Raw genomic sequence first — 24,034 nt, 5'->3', positions numbered from 1 at the left:
ATACACTTAATGGAATGTTAAGAATATGACATAAAACATGACATACAATTAATAAGGTAGAAAATAGTTGCGTCTATAATGGTAAAAATGCACCTGTAAATCAATTTAAGGGGGCAAATATTATCCTTTAATAGAAAAGGTGTGACTGCAGTCTAAGTGAAAGAGAGGGGGTACGCAGAAGAAACATACAGTGATCAATCACCCCTTAAAGTAAATATGGCACAATCCATATTATGGCTGCACAATATATATCAAAATATTGCAATATGGCTTATATTGCAAAATCAAATTGCAAATGCTGAAATTGAATGAAATAACTATATGTCCTGCGTGTTTTTGAGTAAAGCAGAGCACTGTGGTCTTTTGCACATGTGCAGCTCATGATCTGGATTTTTATCCGGTTCAGCATCTCAGAGCGGATCAAAAAACGTGGATGCATGCTATAAGTTACACGAACTTACAGCACATCCAGAGATTAAGTTTATGTGGAGCAGCATTTGCTGTAAGCTTGCGTCACTTATTACATCAATTTGGGAACACAATTTGGGATAAATAAAAGCTTGATGGTTTAACATTTGAAAATGAAGAATTTTAAACAATTATTAGTATCACGATTTTACAGTTGCACTGTAAAATGAAATATTTTTTTTTATAAAAATGTGTTGTTTTATCATTTTAATAATGTGAAAATAGTATTATTAAAGTTGTATATTTATATAATTGTGTGTATTTTTTTGTAATTTTTATAATAATGACAATAAAAACAATAATGATTTGTAATATTAGGTGACCTATGATAGCTGAAGTGGATAGATTTTTTATTTTTTTTTGTATATATAACTTATGGTTTCTAAAAAGGAGTTTCTTATAAAAAGTATACCAAGTGTGAAGTATTTTCTTCTTGTGAAGTCTTTTTTTCTGATAGAATATAAATGAGAAATACATCACAGTTCAAATCACAAATTGTGTCAGTACAAAAAAAAAAAAAGTTTTCTATGCAGATGCACCTATTCAAGTCAATGTATTAATAGCAATTTATAGCAGAACAGTATATAGCAAAAAAAACAGCCACTTGCATGTGCCAGCCAAGCAACTACCATTAAGATGAATGTAAATGCTGTTTGAACAGGGTTGGAGCTGAACGTTGCAGGGAGGTAGATCTCCAAGAAAAGGATTGGGCTCCCCGTTGCTAGAAGATATTGAGGTATTACAGAGCTCCTTGATAAAATCTGATCATAACCCTTGAACTGACTGGCATAAAAGCATAATCCTGTTGTTTTTAGATTCACTAAATCATGCTTAATGCAATGTACATGTCATAACTTATATGCTTGGCCTCGTAATAAAACATTTACAAGCCTATCCCAAAGAGTTAAAGCCATGTGTGTGAATGTTACTGCTGTTTGGAGGATTTATGAAGGACAGAGCTGATAAATATGGATGAGAGGTTGAGTATATAAACACACAAGCAAACCAGTGCTGTTAACCTCACTGGAACATGAGGAACAACCATAAATTCACAGCAAAAAATTAGTATAGCCGGGTCTGACATTGCTCATCCGGACTCTAAACATACGTAGCCCGTCGGACCCCTGGGTTACATGAGTTGCAATAACACAGACATGTATAATTGGGTGGAGGATCAAAGCTAAGCCTGCGAGCGAAACATCACGGCTCCTGATTCATTTGACCATGATCATCTTGCATGTCAATGAGAAACGTGTGCTGCAGACTGGGGAAACCAGGACTGGGCATAAGAGGAAATCTGCTGGGCGAGAATTCTGTTTGATTTCGAGGTTTGATTTTGTCGGGTGACCATACACTCCCTTTTTCCTGGCAGGTATTTTGATTTTTTTTTTCTAATGCTTAAACCTTCTCACACCAGGGTCTTTAGAGTTAACTAAAACTATGAAAAGAAAAAGAAAAGAAAAAAGATGAAACAAACATTAATTGAAAACAAATAAAATGCATTAAAAACGTATTTTTTACTTTATTTCAGCGAGTTTTTGAATCAACATTTCTTATTTTCATTATTTTAACTTGATAACTAAAACTAAAAAATAATAATAATAATAATAATAATAATAATAAAAATGACAAAATCACTAAAACATTAACTAAAATTAAAATTAAGAATACAAAAATGAAACCTAATTCAAAATATGTACTGTATTGGTCAAAGACTTTTCCAGTCTTATTAATGTAATTAAATAATCAAAAAATGACAAAATAATATATCATATTTATTGTCACTGTGAAGCCATATTAAATTATTATGGGACTGTAAGAAGTTTTCAGAATAATTCTCTGTATTTTTAAATTTCATGTTTTAATTACAGTGTATATTTACCAAATAGAAGTTGTTGTTCTTGTTTTTTTTAATCAAAAAAAAAAAAGAATATGGTACGAACTTTGCTGATTTTATTCTTTTGAGCAAGTATTCACTTCAGTGTTTGTAATCATTAGTAAATGTATTATTTTTGATGAATTAATGTCAGATTAATGTTAATTTCTGCATATACGACTACATTTTAAGTTGCATAAATTAACATTAGTTTATGTATTATTATTATTAGTAGTAGTAGTAGTAGTAGTAGTAGTAGTAGTATTACTAATAATAATAATAATAATAATGTCCTAGATATTGGTGCAGTAAAACTGTTGTTCATTAGTTTATGTTAACTGATGCATGAACTAATTAAAACACTGTAAACAGCAGCATGTGCCCGTGTTTCCCACGCTTTCAATGTGAACACTCTCATTACAAAAATAAACAATGCCATAAAAAATATGTTTACACTGTTTTAAACTGCCTAGCAGCTGTTTCTCACCATCCAACACCTTAACATTACCCAACACTACATGTTCATGTCAGATATGATAATGTGTGCATTAAAATGATAACTGGATATTAAATATGCAATCCTGGTAAAAAAAAAATAAAAAAAATAAATAAATCTAATCTGAGATATATTGAGCTAAAAATCAAATGAAACACTGGCTGAGCCTGAAGTCCTGATGGATTAAGCTGGGTTATGCAGTTCTCTTAAACTGTATCTCTGCACAGCACAGCTCCTCTAAAGGCATGAAACAGCCGCTGAGGCGAATCCACACGGCTGGAATTGATGTCTGTGGGCAGAGATGCTCAATACTACAGTACTGCTTTACAGAAGCTCTCCTTACATAGTGCCTAGATTGTTAATGTGTCTGTACACATAGTCAGAATACTGAAAATTACTGCTCTTCTTCTTATCTTATTCTAGCTACATGTCCTGTATTACAGTGATAGTGACTGTCATTTAATATTCTTATTTATTTTCTACATTTAAATCAACACAAGGGTCCAGCTGATACTGCATATAAATACCTTAGTTTAAATAATATATTACTGAGCAATCCACTGAGCAACTATCGAAAACAAACTAACAAAACCTGCTTTGCATTGATAGCAATTCAGAGGCTGTGGACTGAATTCATGGCCTCTGAGTGACCTCTTTAAAAATGTTGTTTGTTAAAACTAAGAAATCAAGTCTTATCATGTCAGGGAGTCATCACAGTCACTTCAGTCACCATCCAGGATAATTACCCGATCACAGTCACCTGAATTCTGATCACCCGCACCTGCTGTCACCAATCAAGCCACACTACAAATACACACACAGCACAGCCACTCACTGTCCGGTCTACCGTTCACTCCTACGAACAACTCTGGACTCTCTCTGCCAAAATCTCCTAGAACGAATTACCTGCTGTTCCTCCCACGATCCTCCAACGACTCCGTGGAAACGGCTCCACGATCTCCAACGTAACCGGCATACGATCCTCTCCATCAGAACTCAGATAAGCACCCTGGAACCATTCACTGTGTTGACATTCACCTGCCTTTAACTCACCTATTCCAGTCATCCACTTACCAAGTCAATAAAACCATCCTGTTTTGCACTTATCTGTTGTGTCTGGCCTTGCTTTGTGACATATCAAGCAGTTACAGAGCATTAGATACAGCGTTAGGATCACCTGATTTAACAACCCTTTATAATGTACTGTCAAATCTACTATACTAAAATCTAGTATTCAAGTCTTATTTGTAACCCCAGTACAGTGGCTTATAAAGATGAATAATAATGTTATTAATAATAAAAAAAAATATTAAAATTAGATTTTACATTTCATAAACAATGCAAAAGTTGCTTGCTCAGAAGTGGATGTTTCAAAGTATAAAAAGACTTAATGTATAGTCCCCCCCGCCCCTTTTTAGAAAAGTCTTAATTATGAGATAAGTCAATTATGATATCAAATTTTACATTTTTATGTTAATTTTTGACAAACAAATCTACTTTTTTTGTCATGTTGAATTGTTGTATCGTAATTATAAAATAAAAATAATAACGTCATAAGAAAACCATTATAAGAAAAAATTTGACTTGTTTGTCATGACTTTTTTATGTCATAATTATGAAATTTTATCTCATAATTTCAACATTTTATGTCTCATGTTTCAAAATATTCCATGTATTTACAGTATGCATATTGGCAAGTTATTTTCTAAGCTATTGCTAATCTGGGTGGTTTCTAGGTTGAAAAAAGTCAAGATTATGAGATAAAAAGTCAATTATGACATTAAACATCAAATTTACAAGAAAAGACCAGATTAAGAAGATTAAGAAGAAAAAACAAAATGACTTTTTGTCATCAGCAAACACCATGCTGGAGCCAACACCATAGGAAGTGCATGTTGAGGATACAAAACTGATGTCAAAGAATAGACTCCTCACACAGTTCCTCTTCCTGTGTGAAGCGTACAGACAACCATCTATAGATCTAATGGGGTATTAAGTGGATTGCAATGAGACCAGAGAGTGAGAAGCAGTTCAAACAATCCTTTAACCATCCCTTGACAATCCCTCACTGAGCTAGTTGGTCAGGATGTGCCCAAGAGAACCGTCTGGCACTTTCCAGGTCTTCACTCACTGGAAAACATCCAGACGTCATGTGAATGTGAGAATGGGCTCCTTCTCTCCAGCAGGAGGATAACATTAGCATCATACGCCCCAAAGTGTGCATAGAAGGATTCCAGGTTGCAACTCAGAGAGCCGGCAGTGTTTATCATGATTCCTGTGTAGTTACTAAGCATTCTCAGTCTTCTCCACATGCTTCAGGTTTTGGAGGTTTGGAACTGTAATTCAACTGTACGAGGTTTTGGTTGGCATGTTTCAGTTGAGCCCTGCTGGTATTGTAGATGCTGACACTCATGCTGTCGCTCATAAGTGGATCTTTTATAGTTAGGGCTGGGCGATTTTTCCGATTTTATCGATACATTCGAATTCCATGTTTTGCCACGATTTCATTTTTTAGAAATCGAGGAATCGCGATTTTGAATAGAGATATTACCAAACGTTAGAATTAGACACTTTGACAACATGCCAATGTTAACAGTAAAGAGAAAACAATGACCCAACCGCATGTCGGCGCACATGATTAACTGCTCACATGTGACGCGCTCTGTGAAGGACCGTAAGTAGAATATAGCACTATGTGCCATTCACACAGAATGTGCTTTTGTGTTGACAAAGATGCAACACGGGCAGTGGAATAGGAAAAATGCAGGAAGATGGGAGTTGAACTTCTTTTAACTTGAGCACAGCGTTTTTAGAAAGCTTTCATACATGAGACGCTGCAAGAGACGCGAGCGCAACAGTCAAACACGTCCATGTTTACAATGGAAAAGCATCGCATTTGAATAAAAAACTTGCAAAGTACTACTACTGTAAGTATGATATTTCATATTTGCATCATGGTGACATCAGGCTGAAAGCTGCTGTTCATTGTTTTTACAGAATATTTATAGTAATTGTCTACTGGTGTTATGCATTTTTGTATATTTTGAATTACCTTGACTTTTGAGATTTTTTTAAAGCATTTTCCTTGTATTATTTCTGAACATATAATATGCATAAGATGCATGTAGTTCATGCATGTTTTTTTGCAAAGATATTTAACAAGTGATTTGTTTAACATTTACATGTTGTTGACAACTTCATGTGTGGTGCACTTGAACTATTTTTTTTTTAACTAGAGGGCTAATAATTTTCAAGTTGACTTGTTAAAAATTGAGAATCGGTCAAACGTTCTGAAAAAAAAAATTTGAGATTTAATTTTTTTGCCATAACAACCAGCACTATGTATAGTAAAGAAGACTAAATGTAAAAAAAAATAAATAAATAATAAATAAAATAAATAAATAATAAAATTAATTAATTAAAAATCACCTTATCTTTTTATCTCATAATTTTGACATTTTGTCATAATTTAAATTTATGCCATGATTGTGACTTTTTATCTCAGAATTTTGACTTGTGTCATAATTCTGACTTTGTATCTCAGAATTTCAATTTATGTCATAATTCCAGCATTTTATCTCATAACTGTAGTGTCACAATTGTATCTTTTTATGTCATAACTGTTATCTCACAATTTCTACTTTTTATGTCATAATTTTTTTTTACCTTATAACTATGACTTAGTATGTAATCATTTTGACTTGTATGTCATAATTACGACATTTATGTCATAATTATGATTTACCACAACATGTTCTCATATGTATATTCTCAAAATCTCTAAAAACAATGAGACTAGACACACTTCTGGGATAGAGTGAGTCAAAACTGGGCTTTGGCAGAGATATTACGTCTTGCTTTAATCTCTGACAAAACTCAATTTTGCCCTCAGAATGAACCACATTTAAGTGTTTGTTTTTTTTTCCCCCAACACTACGCACTCAAATAAACACAAGACTGCAATAAAAAAAATTTAAAAAAATTAAAAAAAACATAAAATACAACTTTGTTGTTTTGGTGGTAAAATCAGTTGAGAATGAGAGCATGTCAGAGCCTTTCACTAAAGGGAAAAACTGAGCAAAATGGCTAAAATTGTTAAGATCTCATCTGAAACTTTAGAGTAGGCACATTTGGATATCTAGCTATTTGGCTCTAAGCAGTCTCCATTTGCTCTCTGTCTAATCCTATTTCTGTCAAAGAGAATTAAATGAGATTTTGAAGACTTTTCCTCCATTGGCAACCATTTGAAAGCAGGTGTGTATTCTGACAATAAACATAAAACATTAAAAACAAATAAAACATATTTTAGATATTACATAACTTACATAAATATTGTATTATGTTACTGTAGTTGTTTTGCCAGTGCTGTGTTTGATGTCACAGCTCAAGATGAAGGCTTTGAGCAAAAATGGCAAGATCTCCTAATTCTGTCCCTGTACCGTCTTTAAGCATCTTTACATTTCTTATTTTCCGAATCCAGTGTTTCCGAATGCAAACACCAAGTTATGGATAGCCACAGATGAAGAGGAAGGTTAGTAGATTCAGCCACAGCCTCATTATATGAGCAACATAAATAATTCTAAAATAAAAGGGGGAAAAAAAGTTACCTTTTTTGTTAGTTTAGTTTTCTCATTAGTCTAGTCTCATTAGGTGGTGTTTTCAGTGGACAACACTTCCAGTTAACCCTGAAGCAGAGACACCAAACGCCACTGTCAAACTACTATGAAATCAGCCAGAGGAGAACAGTAGGCGCTCAGATCTGGCCTGCGTACCTGCTTTATCTGCCAAACACACTAGCACTCACTCTGCTGCTGGCTGGCCTGATGGGAAATGTTTCCCGGGGAGTTTTATATCTCTGATGCCATGGATGGAAGCTGAGATCCCAGCAGACATGCCAGATGACCAGCTTGGTTTGACAACGGTTATAGAGCAATTTATGATGTATGATAGCCCAGGTAAATTACAACTTAAACTCTATCTAAGGAATGCCGTGGATTGCCACAGAAAATCATTTCCATTCATCCAAGTTTTTAAAAACAAAGGAAAAACACTTGTACACTAATGCAGCCATAATGGAAGCCCATGAGGGAGACTATTAAAAGCAGAAATGTAAAGCCTATTTTTTGTTTTTGTTTGATCGCTTACATGGAATTTTCAGAGCAAAACAAAGCAACCTTTATCTGGATGGAGGAACTTCTTGTTATTTGTTAATGAAGTAATTCATCTGAACGGAGTTTGCTGCATGTAAACAAATAGCGCCTAATGGATAGTTATTCAATAGCAAGTTCTGGTACTGTTATACTAGAAAGTATACTTTTATATACTAGAAAGTGGGCCAATTTAGTCCCAAAGAGTATTGAAATAGTACACTTACAAGTATACTACTAGTACACTGATATTTGTATACTTGCTACATAAAGTATACTTAAAAATATACTTGAACTTTACTTAAGTATACTTAATAAAATAAACTTGAAGTATACTACTTTTTGGTAAGGGAATCAATCATTAGAAAATCACAGGTATAGTTGTTTGATTAGGGTTGGAGCTAAACTCTGCAGGAAAGTGGATCCCGCGAGCCAGATTTGAGGATCACTGCTGTAAGTGAAAATCATATTTAATTCATAGGCATCATTTGCTGGTGGGATGGGTGGGACAAAAAATATATTTTTCCCCCAACACTTTATGAAAAAGTTTGAAAAAAAAACAGTTTGTGTAAGGCATGGATAGCACACAGTATAAGCATTTCCAATCCATCATTCCCCATAATTTAACACAAAACACATTTGTCCATCCAGAACATGCATCCTGATGTATAAACCTTGCCACACACACATTGGGATTTATAAAAAAAAATAAAAATAAATGAATGGCGTAAATATGTGCACACAAAGACATGAAGTAAACAGAATGATTTCAGTTTGCACACATTTAGATTAAATATACTACTCTCATGAATGGAGTTAAGCACAAATGACATGAAATTCTTTTCTGAAGTGTGTATATACATATATATGGTTATTATAGTAACTAAAACTACAAAAAAGAGTTACTTTAAATTAAATGAATATTAACTGAAATTACAAGAAGTAAAAGGTTGTATACAGTGTATATATATATATATGAAGAGTTTAGATGCAAAAGCCTCTAAGTGTCGTCTGAAATTTTCTTCTAAAATTAGCTCTTTTTCTCAGGGACCTATGTTTATGTTCAGTTATTTCACATTAACGGCAATGAAAATAACCTATTCAGTGCAATTGTAGTGAAATTACTGAAACTGCACATAGGAGCCTGATAAAAATGCTCATTTTAGAAGAAAATTTTAAATGGCACTTAGAGGCTTTTGCATCTGAGCATTTTTCAGTTTTTCTTTTTTAATAAATCTGCAAAGATGTCAACAATTCTGTGTTTTTCTGTCAATATGGGGTGCTGTGTGTACATTAATGAGGAAAAAAAATTAACTTAAATGATTTTAGCAAATGGCTGCAATATAACAAAGAGTGAAAAATTTAAGGGGGTCTGAATACTTTCCGTACCCACTGTATATACACACATAAAGCAACATTTCTCATTTTCATATTTAATTGATGTACTAAAATAACTAAAACTAAAACTGAAATAAAAATTAATAAAAACTAAATTAACATGGCAACTAAACAATTAAAATCTTAACTCAAATTAAAATGAAAACCGAAAATCTAAAAATAAAAACCAATTCTAGTATCTCAATGATACTAAAACAACACTAGGGTGAAAAAAAATCCAATTTTTTCCTTTATACGGTACATGACAAAATGCTACTAAAACCAAAACAGTGAGGCCTCTCACACAGCACTGCTCTGAAGAGCTGCAGTGAATAGATTCAGTGGGAGTGTTTTGTAATCGGTTGTTGGTCAATATTGTAATGCCATAACCAATCATTTACACTCAGAACGTCTCTTTTAGACAACTGAACAATATCAACATGCCATTAATTACAGTATTCAGAAAGCATCAAATAGCAAAAATGACATTCCAACAAATACAAACATGTTAAAACACAGATCTAATATTAATATTTACCATCTTCATATGAGCCCTGAGCAAGTGTGCTGTGGTACAAAAGGAAAATAAGTGATTCATATTTTGATTTAATGTTCAAGGACCGAGCAGTATCAAACTTTGATTTGTTTTCTGAATAATAATAATGCACTCAGATGCTGCAGATGTAATGCACACTATGCCACATGGATCCGCGGGCCTGTGGAATGAGCGAGACACAGACGGTAAGGGACGATGCAGCCCTTTGGTTCATATTCAGGCATAAATATTTCATGGCTCCTGAGCCTTTGGTTACAGAGGTTCCTTCTTTCACCATATTTATTCTGTCATAACTAATTCTCCCAGTTGATGGCCTCAGCTATTAAAAATTTACCTGAGTGTGCTCTCTCTTTGGACAGTTTTGTTTTTAAGCAATCCAGGGACGAAAGGGCAACTCGGTTTCTTATTGAAGCACTTATATAGATGCAATCACTGGATACAAACAAACTCTCAACGGTGACACTTCAAGGTCTTCAGGAATCCCACAAAAGAACCACCCTTGTGAAAAAAGAAGTGCAACTTTATCATACTTTAAAAAAAGAGTACTTACTATGGAAATTATATGCTTTAAAATAATAGTGCAAACTGAATAATGTAATGTTTCCGGACACCTTATTGCATATTAATTGCAATTAAATAAAATGCATTACAGTTTGAATTTATAGTAAATGTAATTAGATACTTTAGGTTTTTTTTTGACCCACTTAAGTAGGACATAAGCACATCTTTATATGTAATTTCATAATTATATTGTCTTTGAAATGTGGTTAAAGTGCTGCACATACTGAGAAGCATTTATGGTCAACTAAAATAAACTTTAATGTCATTTCTATTGAAACGTATATTTAAATATATTTGTAATTACTTATTTGTAACAATGAAGGAGTTGCAGTTTACTACTTGTAAAACATATTAAGTTTAACTGTAATATCGAATAACGCTACAGTTCAAATTATAATCAAATATTTGACATGTGCTTTAGTTACATTTTGTTTAAAATTGACTTTAAAGTACAATGTGTAATTTGACATTATTACAAAGTGCACTTTTTTAAATTTGCATTTAAGAAACATAGTCATGGAAGTGTCTTTTATTTTATATTTTTTAAGATTTGAAGTACACTACAAGTGCATGTGTAATATAATCAAGTGCACTTCTTTTTCACAAGGGCATTGATGATTTAACAGTGATGATCTCAGTCTCACACAATCAAACTCTTATTAAGCCCGATGAATGTCAGATATTAATGCTTACTGTCAAAAGACATATCACTTGCCTGCTGGTAATTTTTAGCTTTTTTGGCACATTTCTCAGGCTTTAGAAGTGAGGAGTTGTAAGTGTGAGGATGTGTTTTCAACAACCTGCTGTCATCATTAACAGCTGCTTGTCTGAGGAAACCAGATGCGTGCTTGATCGTTGCGTGATGTTATGATCATTTTTCCTTGTGGAGTAAAAACCATACAGACAGACCTTACGGCTGGTGCCTCTGTTAATATCAGAGATCTTAGGTCAGCATTAGAACATGTCCACACATATAGCAGTGAACCCAGTGCTTCGCAGCACATGCTCCAGTAACGGCAGAAGTGAGGGCCGCTATGGCCGACCGAGGCTGGCCTTTGTGTGCAGAGTCAGTTTCTGCAGTGGGCTCTGTCATTACGAGTTTATCACGGGTATCATCCTGCTATCTCAGCCATGCCACTGTTGCCCTGTCGTGCCCAGCCAAACAAACCAAATCATCCAGCGGCATCGAGTCTGTCATATCATGTTCTCCATGTCCTCTAAACATAGAATGCACAGTTTGTAAGGAAACCGGTCTGAACAAAGAGAAACACTCTCAAAAACTTGCCAAATGCAGCTCAAGAATGCATGACTGTCAGATTTGAAAAGCATCTTTGAAGTGAAGGCTGGTTTGCATGATGAATTACCCATAAGGGAACGATAAATGCATTTGTTTTAGTGAATAAAACACTTTTTTTTTTCCTTCGCTTTTTCCAAAGTGCCATAAGTCACAAAGATGTGACTTGACACCACAACAGCACAGTATAGCTACATTCTCACTGGACTTTGATTCCAGAAAATTGCTGTCAAATTGCTGGAGAGACTTCTGTGTGAATGTATGCCGCAGTCAGAATGCCAGAGAATCAGAGTCTAGGAAATATTAAAGGGACAGTTCACCCCCCCAAAAAAAATTTAAAATTAAAACTCTGTCATCGATTACTCACCATCATGACAGTCCAAACCCATAAGAACATAATTCATCTTTGAAACAACAATGAAGATACCTGAATGATTTATGTCCTTCTATTGCAAGTCCATTCTGCCAAAACTTCAACAAGCTTCAAACAACAGCAACTCAGTCGTGCTTGTGTATCACGTCATAACAAAATTGAACCTTGCGCATCAAGCAAGCAAGTTTGAGCTTCCGTTTACCATATTTGATGTGCATGCGTGCATTTATTCATACATGAATAAAAGCCTAAACTAAACCTGTTCATAATATAAAGTGATTGTGTCTCTTCGGTAGATTCGATTCATATGGATTGCTTTAAACTTTTTGTGAAGCGTCAACGTTTCGAGTGACTGGACTTTCATTGTAAGGACAGAACTCTCTCAGGTTTCATTCAAATATATCATCTGGGTTTGGAACGACATGAGGGCGAGTACATGACAGAATTTTCATTTTTAAGTGAACTGCCCCTTTAAGGGGTGGTGACACTAGACTTTTGATACCATAGACTTACATACATATTTACATTTATGCATTTGGCAGATGCTTTTATTCCAAAAGCATATTCACAGTATAAAATGTCATATTTATTAGATCACTAGATTATGAATGATTTATTTTTTATTTTTTTAAAGTGCATTGGTTTATGGTTGGGGAGTGGTTAAATGCTGGCAGAAAAGTCTTCAGCTGTTTCTTGAAAGTTGAAAGCAGTTCGAGCAGATTTTGACAGCTCATTCCACAACAGAGTGAAGGTTTTGTGAAGGAACAAAAAGGCACTGTTCATTTAGTTATACATATGTGAATGTGGGAGACCAGAAACACAAGCTCGGGTGAAGAAGTTTCACATTTTGCTGCGTTTCGTTGAACTTTGGCCTGCAAATTCACATGGCAAGTAGACTTGTGATCAATAGAGGACCTACTCTAAATGTCACAGATTGACGTCTTGGCCGAATTATATGTTGAATTATGTTTTTAATCATGTCCAGTGCTGCTTAAACAAAATCACATATCGATATCATATATGTTTTTATATAAAATGTATGTTGAGTAGAAGTTTGCATATGGTTGACAGGTCTCACCCCTGCTCCTTTTCAAAACTAAGTTTTTTGAAAGAACATTATTAGATGTATTTTAAGACTTGCTGAAACCCTGTTTCTCAAAAAAAAGCTCAGGTGTACTCTTGTTGTTTTTACTTCAAGATAATAGTGTTCAGTAAAGAACCGCATGGGGTCTTATTAAGCAGCAGGTGAAGTGACTAACAACAGCAAAAGAAAATTAGTGTCAGGTGAATTAACCCCACGAGAACCAGACAATTTGATTGGATTTGAGGATATGAATATGAGTTTTTAGTGGTCCATTTTTAAGGAAGCATCGCTTTAAAGGGATAGTTCACCCAAAAATGAAAATTATCCCATGATTTGCTCACCCTCAAGCCATCCTAGGTGTATATGACATTTTTCTTTCAGACAAATACAATCGGAGTTATATTAAATAATGTCCAGGCTAATCCATGCTTTATAATGGGAGTGGATGGTAGCCCAAAATTTGAAGTCCAAAAAATTGCACCCATCCATCATAAAAGAAGTCCACACTGCTCCAGGGGGTTAATAAAGGCCTTCTGAATATGTCCTACATCATCCCCTGGACGCCACTCTCTCGTGAACGCGCGAGATTAAGGTTTATAAAGTTGTAAATATGGATATCTTTCTTATACAAACGCATCACGTCGCTTCAGAGGGCCTTTATTAACCCCCCGGAGCCGTGTGGACTTCTTTTATAATGGATGGGTGCAATTTTTTTGGACTTCAAATTTTGGGCTACCAAAAATCACTACTCAGATCTTCATCTGAAAACCTACAAATCTAGTTTTATTTGCACTGTTGTTCAACGAGTGCTTTAAATCCAGAAGATCCGATTGATAAGCTGATGATGTTAAAATGTTTTATTACACAGAGCCACAAGCAGCTGTTGACCGTTGGCAGTAATCATAGGACAAGACTAATGCGTGCAACTCCCTGGTTGTGAATTAAAGTCAGAGATAAAGACTCTGGCATTGTCTGGATGGGATTGCAGAGAAAGCATCAAGTCTGTGAATTGTACCATATTCCTGGTCAACAATACCCAGAAGATATCTATCAAAAGGCTGACTTGTCAGAATCTGATTCATCCAGGCGAGAGGAAAAGAGACCAAAAACGGGGGTTAGGTTTTGTTTTTCTGCCGATGTCACGATAAATGTAGGAACCGGTGGTTTCAATTTTCAGAGGGAAAAAAGAAGATGAAGAGAAAAGACTGTAAAAGTAAAAAGAACAAAGGAGGGATGCTGACACAGTGCCGCTGCTTTTCCTCTTTTCCTCAGGGCTTTACAGGGAAGCTTTATAAAATCCACTGATACGGCTGCTGTTCTGTAGAAGGGTCATTCATACTGTGCTGTTTACATGCACCCTATCATAAACGTCTTGAAAAATAAAAAAATCACAAGCACAAAAAGAAGCAAGAAAATAAACTGGCGTTATCTGAATCAGCAGATTCTTTAAATTTCATATATAACATTTACTCAAAATTTCTAGTATTATATAAATCAGCAAATTTGATTAATACCACTATTGCACAAGGACAATAAAAAAATAAGTCAACATTTCATACATTTGTGAAAGTGACTAACATACGTAAAAAAATGCACAGTAGAAGTACACTACAGCATACTTAAAAAGATAAATTGTTATGGAAATAATATACTTAAAAAGAACATTTAAGTGTGAATTGAATAGAATGTCTTCAGACACTTAATTGCATGTTAATTGCAAATAAATGAAAATGTATTACAGTTTCAATTAATATAAAACGTCTCAGGTTACGTATGTAACCATGGTTCCCTGAGAAGGGAACGAGACACTGTGTCCTCTAGTTTCCCCATAGCGACCCCTAGAGGACGCAGTTCGAAGTTCCTTTGAAAGGGAACGTCTCAGGTTACGTATGTAACCATGGTTCTCTGAGAAGGGAACAAGACACTGCGTCCTCTAGGGGTCGCTATGGGGAAATTAGAGGACGCAGTTCGAAGTTCCCTCGAAAGGGAACTCAATTATCTCAACTAGGGATGCACCGATACCGATACTGAGCTCCTGTACTCGTACTCGTTAAAATGCGCCGATACCAAACGCCGATACCACACAGCATGTGTTAAGATTTTGGTTTGACTGTATCTATTTGATAAATGAAGTCAACCAACTAACAATATACATACTCTTTTGGTTTCTGTACCCAATATTTAAAAAATGTACAAATGCAATAAAATATTGGTATCGGTACTCGGTATCGGCAAGTACCAAAAATAAAAGTATCGGTATCGGGAGAGTGCATTTAAAACAACTTGCTTTAAATATAATATAAAATAACAAAATATGGGTAAAAGTATAATAAAGTACTTTACATGTGCTTTAGTTTGTCAGTCAACACATCAAAATAAGTGTACTTCTTTAAAACACAAATAAAGTTTATTAAAATATACTGATTTAAAATAACATTTTATTTACAAAGTTCACTTTTTAAAAGTGTACTTAAGTATGTTAAGAAATATAGTCTCTTTAAGTACACTTACATGGCCTTTTCTTTCATTAATATTATATTATCTGCAAGTACATTATATTTTTGTATTTCTTTTTTTTAAAGATGAATGACATAAATATACAGTAAAATTAATCCATACAACCCACAGTTGTTTAATCCAGTGTCCAGGACAGATATACTCTAGCCGAAAATGACACTTTGCTGCACTATGACTATAAATCAAGCTGTGAATTCATTATAAATATATTTAGGACTTTGTCATCATCCACATTTAGAGTATAAAGCATTGAGAACAGATGTTATTAGGTGTGGAAGCTGTCTGGGCACGGTATATCACACGAGATGTGAACATGTGGCAACTAAGTCAGAGATACAAGACACTATCATTAACAAATACTGCATGTTAAAACAAACCATCAAATTCAGCGTCTGTCTGCAGCTGTCACTGTATAAGGAGCAGTCTGAGGAATGAGTAAGTGCTTCATGGGGTGAGAAAATGTAAGCTGACCTTTAGAGTAAAGCAGATGATGATGTCTGTGCCTCTGGATTTAGCAGTCTGAAAATGCACACCTTACTACTCCAAATCAACAACTACACACAATCTGTCAGAAAGTCAATCCTGAAGATCAATCTGATCAGAGGAACTCAGATGTCCTCCAGAAACTGAAACCCGAAGAGTCACGTAAAACTGGAACATTATTCAGCTTTGCATGATTACTGGTTAACTTATATAGGCAAGCATTTAATGAAATAATTCACCAAAAATTAAAATTATTTCATCATTTATCTACTCTCATCGTTAGAAACCCATACCACCTTCTTATGCTTGTGGGACAAGAAAGGACCTAGTCACTCGTTTACATACAAAATAAAATAATTTCTGTCATGACAACTCTCGGAGGGATTGGCATGGTAATGTACATTACAATGTTAATGTATTTGGTCTTGGCAATATGGGTAGCTATGCAACAAGCAACATTCAATTAGTTCAAATGTAGCCTATATGGTGGAAATAAATTGTTAATGATAAATATTTAAACGTGGTTATTATGTATTTAAAACACATTCAGTTTAGTTCTAGAGAAATCAGAGCATTTATTTATGACTAACAAATATGCATCACATTAAGTTAAATTAAAACTGTGTCATTTATATAAATGGAACAACACATTTCTAAAGAACGGTACACTGCCTTTAAATTATTCAATGTCTGTTTGCCCATTGTGTTAGTTTAAAACATTTGCTCCGCGCAACACTTTCCATTTTAAGATCTATCAGAGCTGCTCTTTTATTTGAGAGCCAGTATATCCCTTGTCAAATAATTTTGGTTTTAATTCATCAAAGGTTTGTGTAAATCCGAACGCTGCTGCCCACAGAAAGTTGATTAAATCCATTTATAAACCCGAAGTCTTGAACAGCAGACTAGCGTGTGTGATTTGTTGATTGAAGTGTCCGTTGTTAGACGCTCTCACACCGCATGGCAAAACCAGACTGACTGTTTCACTCCTCAAAGTTGCTATAAAAGTGACAAAGAGAGTTATAAATGCAAATGCAGCAGAGCTGGTGTACTTTACCATGAATAATTGAGAGCGACTCTGTTGTGGGAGATCCAATCAAATAGATGCACAATTTGTCGAGCACCCTTATTAAACACACTTGGGAAAGCTCACTGTGTGTGTTTTTGTCCCTTTAGTTGTATTGCCAAAATTATACACACACATAATGCGGTAGATGCATTGCAAGAGAGGTGAAGAATGCAAGCTGCGGTTTCTGCAGAGACAAGCAGCTATGAGACATGCACCATAGTCTCATTCACTTCTGTTGGTTCGTCTGTATTGCCTTCATCCTAAAGCCCACATGAACTGGAAAAGAATGAATCCTGTTGACTTCTAATTTTATGATGTGTTCAGCAAACAGGGCCAAAAACGAGCCAGGACATTAAAGACATCTCACAGGCTCTGAATTTACAGTAACGCACTTCGAATGAAAGTCTATGGGGCAAGAGTATTAGAAGGTATACAAGCTTAAATGTCAAAACTATATTTTGATAAAGCACTTGCATGAATTATTTAGCAAAAATGTTGGTTATGACCTGTAAAGATGTCTAAATGTCATCATTCAACTGGAAGTTCCATAGTGCAGCTTATCATGGGTCTTTACTGGATTAAAATGGTAATCATTTATAAAATACTGTAATTAATAATCATACGCTGTCTTCCAAGTTCTTCTAATTGCCCTTGCATTGAGGAGGGAAAACTAATTATCCACAAACCTCCTTCGATTAGTGTGACCTTTTAAAAAGGTTAGACAAATCAATGAAAAACGTGCACATTGTAATTGTGGCATTCCCTGGTTTCTATGAAGCCCCTGCATTAACCATCAGCACTCGTCTATGTTTGCTGGGACTCAAATATTTTGCATTGTTACACTCCGCAAAGCATGAAGGGCAGTTCTTGTTTGAGATCAATTTGCCAAAATCATTCAGTGTTGCTCCATACATTAAAATCTCGAGCAGTAGCTGCTGGCATACAGTACATACAGTACCATCCAAACCTTTGAGGTCAGTGAGTATAAACCCATAACTATAAACCCATACTTTTTCTCGGCAATGATGTTGCTAAGGTGGTTGCTACAGATTTAGGGTCTGATCAAACGGTAAACCTACATATCCCATATGGCAGAAAATAAATATATTTAATCAATAAATTTAAAAAAAATATATATTTCAAAATATACAAACGATGGCTAAAATTGGCAAAACTATGTTTCACAATATATTTATGTAAAAATATTTACGTAAAAAAAAAATTCAAAATGTATTTTGCCCTCCATTTATTTTCAATCCAAGAAAATATGTTCACATTTCACATTTGAAGAAAAACTGTATTTGTTGTCTACAACACATGTGAAAATATAACACATTTGAAAAAATATTTAAAAAAAAATAAAATAATGAATTATAAATCTAGATTTGATCTCTAGTAGGCTATTCCATCCACATTTGCTTTTAGACTAAATGTGCAGGCTGCTGTAAGATTAGAAATATATTTTCTGAAAAAAAAAAAAATATTTTGAAATATATGTTGGTACATTTGGTATATGAAACTAAATATATTTTCAATTTCAAGAATACATTTCATTTAACTTCATTGTTTACAACATACTGTATATATTTAAAATATGTTTTGCCGAGAAAAATATATATATATATATATTTATATATCTTTTTTTTTTGTCGTATGAGTATAGTAATAGTAATGCTTGCCTTAGCCATAGGTCTTCAAGACTAAGTTGTGTTTTGCTGACACATCCTGTTCGGTATTAATATTGTCTGTTGCACATAAATCTTGATGAAAGACAAACATGAGCTTGTAATACAAAAAGAGCACTGCCGCGTTGCCAATGATCAATATTTCCAACCGTTCGCTTATTTTTCAGCAAGAACTGCTGATGAGGTCCGGCTGTAGTTCTTCATTACAAGGATATAGATTTGCTTCTATCAAAGAGCACTTGACATATGAAACTAAACCTCTATTTTAAAAAAGACTTTCATTGGTATTTCATCACCAGAGCCCCAAAACCATTGGATCGCTCCCAGCTGAAAGTCCTGCTGCTGCAGTATGGATTCAGCTGAGCACGGGTCACTGGGCTGGAGGAAGACGGAGTAAAATTAGTCACCAATGCAAACCTGATTCTCAAAGTCCTAAAACTGTTTTCCAAGGGCTGACAAAGGGACTTTCAGGAAAAGGTCAGCAGATCTAATAAACAGACTGAAAAAAAGAGAAAAAAAACCTCTGCTATCTGTCATTACAGACAAACTGATTTACACTAGGTGTGTGCGTTAATATATGGGGGCAAAAATGCCCGTATGAGTTTTTGTGGTAACATTTTAGATTAGATTTGTGTGGAAACACATATTCACTATTAACTAAGAGTTTTCCCTCAACAAGCTAATGGCGTTCTGCTTATTGATAGTAAGTAAGGTAGTTATGTTTATGAATGAAACGGATTTGTCCGTGTTTCACTCCGTCTCGAATCGCACTTGCGGAAACCACTTGAGAAACAGTGTCTCTCTATTGGTTATGGTGTGATTTCAACTCGTTTTATTTAGTCTCGAACAAGACTGTATGACATTCACATTACATGATTTGACTGATTTTTACGTAGAAAGGGCGACAGCGCACCACATTAAAATAAATGATCATTCATGTTTTCATAACGACTGGCCAAATTCAAAAACGACACTAAAATTAAATCATCTTTGAGAGCAAGGGGGCCCCCTGGTGTTTAGGGGGCCCTACGCAGCTTGCGTATTTTGCGTATAGGGAGGATCGGCTCTGGATTCAATTATAAAGACAGTCACTTGCTTTGTCCCTGAATGAATCAGCCGTTTGAATAAATTAGTTGAATGAATTATTCAATGACTCAATCATTAAGACAGTGACTTACCACTACTGGCAGTTTTAGTTTCATTTATGAAGTATCTTCTTCATTTATTTTTTTTTTATAAAAAATAATCTTTCAATATTCAAAATATATTTTTTAAACATGTATCTTATCAAATTATTTATACAATTGTAATTGCAGTGCAAATATGTCTAAACACTAAGCATTTAGCAGCTTCTATGGCAGTGCAAAAGTGTATTTTGTTGATACTGATTAAATTTTATTGGTAACAGTGTCTTATTATTCTAACTGAATTCATTGATTAAATGTACGAATTTGGCATAAAAAATGAAACATACATCCTATAAGATAAAAAATTGCTCTTATAAAGGTAAAAATGGCCCTAGATCAATTTAAGTGGAAAAATATTGCCTTAAAGAAAAATGAAAAGCAAGCACCCCTATTATGGATTTTTGAAAATTACATTCCATGCAGTGTGTAACGTAGCTGTATGTGAAAGTCTGCAAAGTTGTAAAGCTGAAATCGCTTAAACGAGTCGTTTAAAATTGGAATCTCATTTTCGTGAAGTTCACGTCACAAGTTACCACATTTGCATAAAGCCCGCCTATGTTCTGCGTGGACTGCTTCTCCAATCTCCGCGAGCTCAATGCGGGATTCGTAAACAGGTTGTCTTTCAAAGATGGATCAGTGCCCAGTTTGTTCGGACCAGCTTGCTCCTCCGAATCACAACTCGTAAGTATGATTAATAATTGTTGCTGTAATGTTCTGTCAAGCGTGCAAAATATGTAGTTTTGTGTGTTGTGTTGTGTTGTTGTGCATACACTCAGTGCAGCTGTAAGTCTCTAGCTAACTCATGTTATAGTTCTGCTAACCAGCTATTGTCTAGAAATGTGTCGATTAACAGAATGCCTGTCGTTCCCTAAATTATCGTCATTGATATCGTTATCGCAATAAATATCAGAAATTATTGTGATATATTTTTAAGCCCATATCGCCCATCCCTACTGTCATTCTTATTACTTGGAGTCATGGGTCTTTACTACCAAGCTGTGATGGGCATTCTGTTTCCGACACGCGCTGTATGCAGTAGACCAATCACAACAGACCTGGTCATCGGACCAATCAGAGCACAGTAGCCTCACGCAAAGTAGGGGTTTGGAAAGAGGAATCTTCGAATAAATCGTCTGAGAGTCGCTGAGAAATAAGGTACATTTAAATGAATTTTATAAGAAAATGAATGTGTTTTTTGACCTTGCATGCATTTATGCATTCTTGCGGGCACTTTAATATCTGTCACTGTTGTGAATGAACCACTGCACAGAATACAAAGAATATGAAAAAACTTCAGGGGTCAGTTGTCCATGACAGGCCTATGCCAATGTACCAGTGCAAAAACATACAAAATATCATCTAATTATCGCATTTATACTATAATTATCAACAAAATCACATGAAATATTGATAAATCATTTTTTGTCAATATGGCACACCCTTAATTGACACTCATTCACTTGAGCTTCCTTTGCTTTGAAGCCGCAATTATCCTATTTATCGCAATTATCCGCCTGCGGATTATCCTAGCCTGTATAACACCAATAGTTTTCTGATGTTGCATTTCACCACTCAAAGAACAGCTGATAGCTCTCAAATCCTAGTGTTCCAAGAAGATTTCTGCACTGAAGACCCAAATCTGCTGGACTAAACATGGGCCTTGTGTCTACATCCATTAATTGAAGGGACTCAAATGCTCTGCTGACGTGATGCATAGATTTAGATGTTTACACACAGCAGATACATATATTGCTTCAGGGTATATTTAATAGTAACGTGTGTTGCATACAAATAAAGTCTGCACAACAAGCTGGATCATATGAGCTATATGTATAGTGATAGTTCCCAGTTTTCCTCTTCCAGTAGCAGTCAACATCAATATCGTGTTTGAGCATAACTGAAATTCTATATATGGGTGAAAGGGCAACGCAGCGGTCAATATAGAGCAGTTGCCATCACTGTTTTTCATTCAGTCCTGTGCTCTGACTGTACTGTTACAAGACGCTTGTTTAATGATTTCTTGCTTGATATGTTATGGTACACCAGACTATCGTTAAATATTGAATGCATTAATAGAAAGCTGAAAGCATTACAAAACATTCCTTCAAATATACCAGATAATTGTCATCCACAAATGTGCAAATTACATGTGCTGAAACATCGCTGTTTCTCTCAAATGCACAACAGCAACAAAAAAGTTGTCATTTTTAGCCAAAACAGCTAAAAAAAAAAGACTTTTTTATCGCCTAGTTCTTCAGAAAGCCATGCATCTGCTGCTTAAAGGACCCAAAAAACAAATTTGAAGAACCTATGAAGAACTTTCTACAGGCCTGAAGAACTTGACTAACTTTGCTGTTTTCATGCCAGACACCCTAATGAGGTACTGTACAATAAACTGTATGCGCAAATAATAATGCTAACAATAATGTTGAATAGTGCTACATTTTGGTAATATGTTCCTCAAACCTTACTAAGACGATACTGAAGCTGTTGTATTACAAGATGAATCTGAAATATCACATAATATCTAATGCAGGGTTCATCTTACTCCAGCAAAACACACAATTAGAGATGTGCTTTCAGTCATAAAATATTATATTGAAAAGATTCACTTCCATCTACAGCATTCATGGTTTATACCTGATCTCTCCGAGATGTCAAACAGAAGTAATGCCATGTTTTCTGTTTCAGTTTCAATGCGACTGTAGGAAAAGTCAACCTGATACTTCAATACAGCTTTGAGAGATCTCTCAGATCATGAGGATGAAGAACCACTGAAGCACCTTTATCGCTTTTGAACACAATCAAAAGCCCTGCGATGGTCATTCTGCTCGTTTGCTCTGGAAGAAAGCATGCTCTTACAATGAACCCGTCTCTCTCTCATTCTCAGATTCATAAGAATCAGGCAAACGCGCAGAGATCATGTGTCATCTCCCAGCTCAGCTCTAGATGTGACTGACGGACGGTCAAATCTCACCTAAGGTGAAGTAGGGCAGCGCCGTGTTGTCCAGATCATCCAGAACCGAGATTAATTAATAAACTGTTACCATTTTTTTTTCAGTGCATATTCTAATATTATTATACTGGTCCATGGTCAGAAATGAACTTTTCCATTAAGTGGTGACTGACGGACGGTCAAATCTCACCTAAGGTGAAGTAGGGCAGCGCCGTGTTGTCCAGATCATCCAGAACCGAGATGCGACCCGGCAGGTCAGTCCTGACGAACAGCAGCAGTCTGGACTCCCCTCCGGCGAGACTCCCGGATCCCGCGCCGGTGAAGCTGAACTCATTCTCCCGGAGCACGGGCAGAGTGGACACGGTCACGGTCTTCACCTCACACGGGCTCTCCGCGTCGCCTCTGCTGTCCCGGTCCTCGTCCAGCTTGCCCCCGGCCCGGGTCCCGCTCGCACGGAGCCCCAGCAGCAGCAGGAGGAGGAGACGCGCGTCTCTCGATGTCATTCCGCTCGCGGTGCCGCTGCGCGTGGATTGAGCGTCTCGTGAAAAGCACTGGTGGTTTATAGCAGCGGCGGCGGTACTGAGCGCGACCGGTAGGCGGCAGCACTGAGAGCCGCGTCCTACACATTCACAGAGACATAATCACTGAGACAATAGCATCATACAGTACACAATGAAACAGTCTATGAGATCCTATCAATTAACATATACACAATAAACCAAAACAATACCACCAGCCATTAAATACAGACTATGAATTTTTTTTTTCATTATTTGTATTATTATAATTATTATTGCATAAGAAGCATTTAAAATCGTTATTTATTGCTATAGTATCCATAAATTGAACTAGAATTATATATATATATATATATATATATATATATATTTTGCACAATATATCATGCT

At 35.4% G+C, this 24,034-nt stretch overlaps 1 protein-coding gene across 1 annotated transcript in view; it reads right to left on the bottom strand.

Annotated features, from left to right (window-relative positions):
* The window catches only part of LOC107741301 (astrotactin-2-like), a 151,132-nt gene extending 127,939 nt beyond the window's left edge, over window positions 1-23,193 (bottom strand). The window contains exon 1 of the mRNA XM_016554031.1: window positions 23,148-23,193. The gene's annotated coding sequence lies outside the window, so the exon portion shown is untranslated. The remainder of the gene's footprint in view (window positions 1-23,147) is intronic.
* Between the last annotated feature and the right edge of the window lie 841 nt (window positions 23,194-24,034).

The sequence above is a fragment of the Sinocyclocheilus rhinocerous genome, unplaced genomic scaffold (assembly GCF_001515625.1).
Source record: "Sinocyclocheilus rhinocerous isolate Xijiao unplaced genomic scaffold, SAMN03320098_v1.1 scaffold2446, whole genome shotgun sequence".
In the NCBI taxonomy this organism is placed as follows: Eukaryota; Metazoa; Chordata; class Actinopteri; order Cypriniformes; family Cyprinidae; genus Sinocyclocheilus; species Sinocyclocheilus rhinocerous.
Note: the sequence above shows the minus strand (reverse complement) of the source record. Positions and strands in the feature narration are given on the sequence as shown.